This window comes from Lolium rigidum, chromosome 2 (assembly GCF_022539505.1).
Source record: "Lolium rigidum isolate FL_2022 chromosome 2, APGP_CSIRO_Lrig_0.1, whole genome shotgun sequence".
NCBI classification, from domain to species: domain Eukaryota; kingdom Viridiplantae; phylum Streptophyta; class Magnoliopsida; order Poales; family Poaceae; genus Lolium; species Lolium rigidum.
This window is the reverse complement of record NC_061509.1, coordinates 37,039,096-37,048,063: the sequence shown is the minus strand read 5'-3', so window position 1 is coordinate 37,048,063 and position 8,968 is coordinate 37,039,096. Positions and strand designations below refer to the sequence as shown.

At 40.9% G+C, this 8,968-nt stretch overlaps 2 non-coding genes across 2 annotated transcripts; both read left to right on the top strand.

Moving 5' to 3' along the window:
- Positions 1-2,512: 2,512 nt before the first annotated feature.
- LOC124693670 lies at positions 2,513-2,634 on the top strand. Its single transcript, XR_007000139.1, has one exon. It is a non-coding gene; the product is annotated as a small nucleolar RNA SNORD14 (small nucleolar RNA).
- Positions 2,635-2,714: 80 nt separating this feature from the next.
- Positions 2,715-2,835, top strand: LOC124693664. The gene has a single exon (XR_007000133.1). It is a non-coding gene; the product is annotated as a small nucleolar RNA SNORD14 (small nucleolar RNA).
- The last annotated feature ends 6,133 nt before the right edge of the window (positions 2,836-8,968 follow it).

Here is an 8,968-nt window from a genome sequence, read left to right as displayed (position 1 = left end):
TTACGTCCTTGTAAAATCTTCTCCATCATTGAAATTCCTAACATCTTGTCCTTGTTTTCTAATTTTTCTTTTATGTTTTTTGGTGTCAGTGGGAGTAATCAGAAGCTCCACTTTCGGAGGAAAACCCACCAACCGTATCCCAAGTGGTGTTACTGGTCTCAATGGTGCGTTGCCATGGTATAGTCTAATTTTCTTGTCATGATGGTGTTACCTTATGTTTCTGTGTAGGAATGCAAGAAAGGATAAGCTTTGAAACATGATAATGTGAACCAAAAATGTTTATAATTAAATCCCACCTCGGTGAAAAATATAAATCATGAAAAAACTATGAATTCCATCTTGCAAAAGTCCCTTGCACTATTCCCCGTCTCTTTTTTAGTCATATGCAGAAATGATGATCTAATTCCGTGTAAAAAAATCTAACTCAGCCTATGATTGGAGTCCAGCCCCTGCAGCTCACTGATCTCTTTCGCTGATGATGTTCGACGGTGGCGCCCGAATGCATGGATGCCGTGTATGCACAGGGCAGGAGGTCGAGCTGTTGGCATGCAAGAGCCACCACAGTGACCTTGACACTGCCGTTCAGGAGCTTGTCGACATCATCTTCCAAAGGTACTGATTACTGCCCGAAACAAACACTGTTTGGATGTGTGAAGAAGAAAAAACTGCTACATAAGCATTTGTATGTTCATGGATACAGGACTTATCCAATTGTAGCAGCCAACATTTAAGAAAAATCTATGAACCATTCGTTCAAATAAACACAGAGAATTAGGTTGCTAAATATATGTTCTTGTATCATAGCAGTACACTGCAAGGCAGTTGCAATGCCAGATAGAGACATCACAATTCCCTGCTGGATAGTGGCACATACTAGTTGTAAACTAAAAAGACTTCAGAACATATAAGTAGCAACAACAAAGACCATAGCTCCATATGTAAAGTTCCCAGGAACGCAGGCGACGGGGACAACTCTAGGCTGACTGAGGTGTGGGATGTGGTGGCGGTGTGTGGGATGCAGGAGGACTAGTGGGTGCCGCCTGCCCAGGTTGAAGCAAGACACATGTTTAGCTTCAAATTGTATGTCTGACCTCCATTCAGTGTTCATTGTAGCAGCTATTAGTTTATTCTTATGAACATTCTTTCTGTTTCAAGGACATGATATTTTCCATATACCAGCTACTAGCACGTTTCCTAGAGGTGCTACAGCTAATGAATGAGGCCTACCTATAATTTGTCTGTCTATAAAGTTCTACGCATATGATTCTGCAAAAGTTGAATTTTAATGTATACATTTTGATTTTTTTGCTTTTTGATCATTAATTAACCAATTCGGAATATAGATTTGATGACCAACAATTTGATTCTTGGTTCAAAAAAGAGATGCTAAGAAAATCTAGCACCATCGCATGGCTTAGTTGATTAGCCTAGATTGCCATTTTGTCTTATAGTATAATTTTATAGTATTTTTATTTGCATGTACACCAAGGTGGGGTTTTGGATTGCACCAAGCGAAACATGCTCAAGGAGGCGCACGCCGGTGACGCCGTTGTGCAAGTGCTCGTCGGCCATATGTGTACAACATCGGCTACTGCGTCAACAAGAGTGAGGACAAGGTCAGCCAATATATTGCTTTTGTTCCAGATATTTGTGGAATCCGGGGTGAAAAGAGATGCCTTCTACAAACCTGAAAAGCAGTGAGGTCAAACAAGCTTAATCTTGACATTTTATTAACAGGTCTAGTTGTTCCACTGTTCATCGGAGTGAAAATTGCAGATTTCGATGTGTTTTGGTTCTGAAAAATTGCATGTTTGACAGTCGAAGACACATGCTGTCTAGCATGACATGTTGGCAGCTCATATAAGACTATCGCCACTTAGAATCATAGTTGTTCGCGTGATGTTATTTGGGGGTAAGGTAACTCTAGTGCTTGGTGTATGTTGCAACGCTGGCGTCTAAATGTTTTGCTCCCCTAAATCTCCTTTCGTGCTTTCGTATATGGTGGTGTGATGCCTATTGTTTTTTTCTGCCTAGTTATGCTATGTGCCTGGTGTCTTTGTTTCTTATGGGATATACATTATGTTCTAGTATTATGTTGATGCGGTCTACTGTCTTGGTTTTATCGGCTTTGTCATGGTATGAATTCCAGCTTCGGTTTGCAGCAATCGTGTTACTATTTTGTGTAGATCCCTGATGTAGGTTGTTGGTTATCTTGCATGTCTACTTCCACGATAGAAAATTCTTCTCTCGTAAACCTTGCTACTAGCCCTTCATATATCAGTCGTGCTCTAATTTCTGATCGATCCACTTCTTTATCTAATTGCTACTAGCCCTTCATATATGAGTCGTTATTAGGCCTCCTTCTCCGGTAGCTACAGGCATTGTCATAGGATGTATGATTGGGCCTAGAATTAATTTTCACATATTGATAGTAACCTGATTATTGTGATTAAATTTCCTCTTCTTAATGCATATCTAATTTAGTTGAAGTTCATTTGCTACTGGCAAAAGATGGTGATGATGATAAATTTAAGGATCTTGTTTCTTTAAACATTCACAGTTGCTAAGTAGGAGTTTTTGCCTCGCTAGGCTTGAGAGCTAATGGTGTTAATTCCTTCCTTGGATGTATGGCCATTTTTATTTTCCCATGTTCGTATTCTCTATTCAAAATAAAATTTAGCAGTCTTCATAGTATATTCAATCCGCTCTTGCATTGCAAGTGATGATGAAATTAAGGCTTGTTTATCAAAATATTCGTAGTTGCCTCCTAAGAGCTTTGTCCCTGCCAGGATTGAGATCTAATGCTGCTAGATTTTTCCTTGGATGTCTACTGCAATTCTAGACTTAGATATTTGTCTCTTCTTCCACTTGGTTTTATTTAATTTATTGGATGGAAATGTATGCCAGTTAATATCAATATCAGGGCTTATTTCTGAAAACATTCACATATGCGGATATGCCTCCTAACAGCTTTCCCCCAACCAGACTTGAGAGCCAATGTTGTTACATTCTTCCCTGGATGTCTGAGGCCATATTAGAACTCATCATATTGTTCACTAGTTTTTTCTTCTACCATTCTTTTTGGTCTTGAGATTGTTTTGTTTATCATCTATTTATTGTTGATAATAACTTGGCTGGACTCAGTGTGCCATGCTGTCAAATCAGCAATACTGACGGTAAGTTCCATTGATTTCCTCCCAATTATTTTTTGTTTCTACGATTCAAATTTAATTTGCAATGTCAAAATTATATATTTTGTTCTATCTCTACATTTTTTAGTACTTCCCTTTATATTTGTTTGGGATCTCTGTTGCTTTACTATTGTCGTACTTGATCTATCTTGACTTCTGTAGATTTACGAGAAACCCGTTGTTGCTTGGTAGGTCCAATGCTATCAATTCTGCAATTCTGTCATCTTTGGCATTAGATTTCAGAAGTCAAATTCTGATGGATTAATTAGGTAGGTGACGTTGTTATTAGTGGTTGCTTATTTGGTTTGATTTCTTACTTGGTTTAGGCTTAATAATAAGCTCTTCTTGTGCTATGAGTAAAATGATATCTTTAGTTAATATCTGGTTTGTGCATGCTCAACTTTTGTGAGCTTCATACCTTAGTATAGGTAAAAGTGGTGGTGAAGAATTTAAGACACAAATCTGCAAGAAAAACTCTAGGTTGATTGGTTTTGCTGGAAAACTCGCAACTATAAACCTCAGCTGCTTGTGTTTTTTTTTGCAGGTAATTGATTTCATTCACATCGCAAACATCTCATACTAACACCAGATTCTCGTCATCCTGCACAAATGCCACCAGGAGCGTTGAGGTATAGAATTTAGAACTGAATCTGATAGACCCCCCTTCCTCTTCATGCTGAAATATTTCCTTGTCAATTGTGAATGTGACTTGTCTTCTTCTTCCCCGTGATGGCGCTGATGCATTAGGGGCTGGACTCACTATGCCCGTTGATGTATGTATCCTTTACTTTTCGGTGCCCGCCGAAGAACAGTCCCATCTGGACTGAAAAAGTCAAGAACCACACCGGCACTCATGGGAGATTGATGGTCTAGTCTCTAAGGTACATGTACATCTTATAAAAAAACAATCACGGGAATATCTTCATAGAGTAGCTCCGACAACAAGTCATTCTTGTTAGTCTTAAGATTTCCGCCAATTAAGGTGATTACCTGGTGCGGCCAAAATAGTCATAGTAGTTTTTAGAAAGCTCCTTGTTGTTCTTTTCTTATTGTTTTTTTTCCTAGCTAGAAACTGAAGCTTGTCCTACTATGAAGTCTTCATCTTTAGACTACTTGCAGAGGTGTATGAAGCTTATTCCTGCTCTGCATTATATAGGACTATGCAATATACCTTCTTTTTTTAACACAATGCACATTGCAATTGGAGTTCATATGATGTGGGTGGTTCTTATGCATGATACGTGAGGAATGTTTAATAGTTCTATTTTTCACTAGCTTTTAAAAAGGGGATTTATATTTTCAACTATTCAGTATCTATTTCTGTGTAATTTAAACATTATTATTGTGCAAGAGAAGAAACTAATAACAGTGGTAACACTTGCAGACAGCAGTAGTATTATCCATGCTTTTAAGAGCCTAGATGTATTGCATGGTGGGAAAATGCATCTTCTCCTTTTCCTGCATAGCATAAAGGCATTCCTTGTTCCGAACCTGGGATCCAGATAGCGTTTGTTGTTTGTCTTTATGTCATTACCGGCAAGATGGAGACTCTGGTTTCTTATCATCATCATCACGTTGTATCATGGCTCCAATGATCCTGAAGAACACCTCTTGTCCTTGTCGTAGACACCAGCGGCGGCCATGTGCGGGATGCGAAGGTTCCAGGACACGCTCAAGGAGTCGTGTTTGTCGCTCAAGGACAGATGCTACGATGTCAACAAGAATGTGCACAAGGTGAGCCCATACATCGCCTATGTTTCGTTTTTGGATAATGCTCCATCCCACAAGCATGTCAAAAGGTTAGGTAAAAGTAGAAAATGTATATAGGCTGAAAAATTTATTGCTAGAGTGTTCATATCTCCTTTGCTTTACTTCACTTTTCTGATATTGTTCCAAATATCCTTGCAGGTACACTTGCTAAAACGTTACCAGCCAACCATTTGTTCAGCAGAAGTTTTTTTTTTCTATTTTACCTGGATTGTGTGCGAAGGTGGTTGATATGTTTTCGTTAGCATAGACTCGGGTGAGAGAAACCATAAAAATAAAATAGTTGCATCACATACACCATGTAACTCAATTCTATTTCAAGTTGCAAGAGCAAATTTGTCATAGAAGTTGCTACTTTGATTGCCATTGTCCAATGCTACTCTTGGCTAGGCCTGACATAACCTGGACATATCATTACCCCCAAAACCCATGGGTGTTGTGTAAGATTTGTCTTCCCTTGAGGAGACATTCAAGAAGAGGATGAAAAGACTACCCTAAGTTTGACTATCGATTAGGATTCTGGAATTAAGAATTTTAGTTTTGAAGTGTGATCTACCGAATTAAGAGCTTGACTATCATTCCATGACATTTGCCTGCTTCTATGCGACAGCTATTACTTCTATGTGAACTATATTTATTTGTATCTATTGCTTTGTGTATTGTAATATATACCTATTTTTAACATGAAAATTTTCATCCTGGTAAGCTACAACACAAAATGCCTAGGCATGCTAGGTGCTAGGCCCTCTGTGCCCCTAGCGCTTACTGAAACCTTGCCATTAACATGACCATTTTCCATGTGTGTGTATCCAAGATATAGTGTACTGTAATTTGGCAAGACAATCATGGCAAGACAATCAGAAACGATTTAAGAACATGGTCCACATTTTTTCCGTTCGTTCTTGTGGATCCCTTTGGCATTGTTAGTAACTTTGGTAGTCTCTAACTTTAAAAGAGTATTGAGAGCTTGCTACAGAGTACTAATGCATTGAGGGATAAGTAAGATTACTGATAATCCTAGAGAGTTGGTTATATGTTTTTTTTGAAGAAACAAGGTGATTGGTCTTGTACTCCTGTTCCAATTACATATGTGGCTGTCAACACACTCCTCTCATATGTCGCTCCTACTATCAATCACCACTTTATATATGTTTCATGTCAGCCCTCCATGATCTCGTTGTCATGTACTGAAGCATATTCATGAGTTTTATTATGTAAAGTTGTTGGGAATTAATTTGGTGGATAGCGAGCTTGTTTTCTTATATCTGAAGCAGAGAATCTGGGGTACCCATATTTTGTCACCGAAACATCCTAATAATTAGTTTCCAGCCTTTAGGATTGGACTCTGGAGTTTGTGACGTTCTATGCGTGAATGGCCTAATGATGTTCTCCGGGTACATTTCAGGAGGAATACTATGATTGTAGACTATGGCCTCGTCAGTTTTGTTTAGCCTCTATCTCAACATGGAAGGTGTTTGCAGTAATAATTCCATTGATGTGTACCTAAAGGTAAACTTCTTAGCCTGTTGCTCTATCTGTATAAGAAAATTGTTGCTATGCACTATCTCCGTCTCCATTTTAAAGCGGCTGGTGTAGTGCTTCCAAAATACCTCTCCAAAGTTGCATTATGTCCACGCATGTCATGACATCACCAGTTAAGTTGTAGCACCAACAACTCGAGATAAATTTGCACTTGATTTCATGAACACATGCATGCTAGAGGAAAACTGTTAGGCACTTGAATAAAAACATCGAAACTTTACCATTATTGATGTTGTTTAATCATGTTCTGTCATGTTGGCAGGCGCGACAAGCTGTCGAGGCCTTCCGCTCCACGTGGTGCTGAACGTCCTCTTGAAGGAAACTTCAGGTTGTTCTTCCATTGTTAGGTGACCGCTGTTCTCTGACAATCTAGAGAGAGAACCGTAACGGCGGTGTGCGACAGTGTTGGCATCACGACGTACAACTAAGTTGGTGCCATCGGGTTCACCGTGGCAGCAGGAAGAGGCATAACTAGGAGCTAAGCGCTGGAATGGACTTCATGGGTCTGCAGCTGGCAGCATCACTCCAATTGTGTGTGTAAAACTATTTTATCCAGTCTATAAATACTTTAGCTAAATGCAAGTTGAGGTCCTGGATTGAGCATGACCCAAAAAACCTATTCAGCTATGGAGAAATGTGATTCCGGTGTTATATTATTGGCAACATTGGCCGTTGTTACTCATTTTGCAGAAATTTAATATGATTCGCTTGCCTGATCCAGCTTTTGGTAGCTTAACACTAAATGGAGTCGCCCTAGTTTGTGACAGATATTTCCCTCACTCATTGCTTTGTGTAATATACATTGGAACTTTTGTTAACCATAGTTTCTACCTGATGGTAACATCAATATTGACTCAATGGGAGAGAACACAAAGGAAAAGGATTCCATTTTTAACCGTGGCAAGTATTTTTAATTCACCTTTCCGGAAGGAATAATATCTACCTTGTCTACTTCCAAGAGTGTGTCTTAAGGGTCACCTTTTGTAACTGTTCTTTATTCCACCTTCTATAATGCATAAGGAGAGCATACGGGTGCATTCCTAATTAATTGCAGAAATCATGGAAGGGAGCCATTTACGCATCTCAAACCGCACATATCCATCCATCATAACAATTGAACGCCATGCTAAGAAAAACGGCCTGCATGGAGCCCTAGTAGTCCTAGGCACATACAGCGCCACCACCACCCAGCTCCCCTCCCCTCTCCACCATAGAAGCACACAACCAGGTGAAGTTCGCGAAGTGGCGGCAGGGCCTTCTTGCAGCGGCGCATGGAGTCCGGTCGAGGCGGCGCCGTACTCCTTCCAAATGACGCATGGTTGGCTCGCAATAGTGTCCCTCGCGGTGTATGCTTGGCGATCTTCACTGCGTCCTCGGCGCGGGTGCTTCGATGGCCCAGTCATTGCGCTTGTATCATCGTCGACGGTGCTTCAACGGTCATGCCGTTCAGCTTCTACCGAGTGCTTCCACGGCCTCGACCGATGCTGCCTCCACCGCTTCCTCGGCGCGGGTGCTTTGGCGGCCCTGGCGTTCAGCTTCTATCGTCATCCACATGTGTTTCCATGCCCCCCGATGATGCTTCCTCTACTGTGTTCTTGGCGAGGGTGCTTCCACTGCCCCCCGTCCATGCTGCCTCCACCGCGTCCTCGGTGAGGGTGCTTCCACTGCCCCCCGTCCATGCTGCCTCCACCGCGTCCTCGGTGAGGGTGTTCGATGGTTCTGGCGTTCAGCTTCTATCAACGCCCACATGTGCTTCCATGGCCCCCGTTGATGCCGTCTCTACTATGTTATTGGTGAGGGTGCTTCCACGCCCCCCGTCCATGCTGCCTCCACCGCGTCGTCGGCGAGGGTGCTTCGACGGTTCTGGCGTTCAGCTTCTATCGTCGTCTGCGGGTGCTTCTACGCCCCCGGCTGATTCTGTGATAGTAAGGATGGTTGCACGGCGGCAGGCACCTAGGCCGTCTCCGTGCGCTTGCAGATAGTGTGGCTTCCATACAAGCATAGTGTGACCCAATTTTCATGGAAGCAAATTCCCTATTCAACGGACGTGAATGCCATTTTCTTTGGAATCACTTTACATTTTAGCTTGACACGGCTGTACTTGTCATACCGAACTTAAGTTTATGTTCGACGGAAATAAATAACTCCTCCGTTCAAAAATAAATCTCTAAGCATCAGAAGCAATATTGTAATATTTTAGAAGCAAAACATAATTTCACATAAGAGTCTTATGATAAGACACTAATATTTTGAATACAATCGAAGCATTTGTTTCACGTACGGAAGCAAACTAGGAAAGCCATGTTGTATGTTTGGTTAGAAGCAAAATTAATCTCACGTAAAAACACATATTTTCCGTGTCACTGAAATGTTTATATAACAAAACCTTGCTTTTATCAACTAAACTGACACTAACAGTTTACAAGCAAAATCATGATTTTTTAGTAGACCATAGCAAATTTAAATTT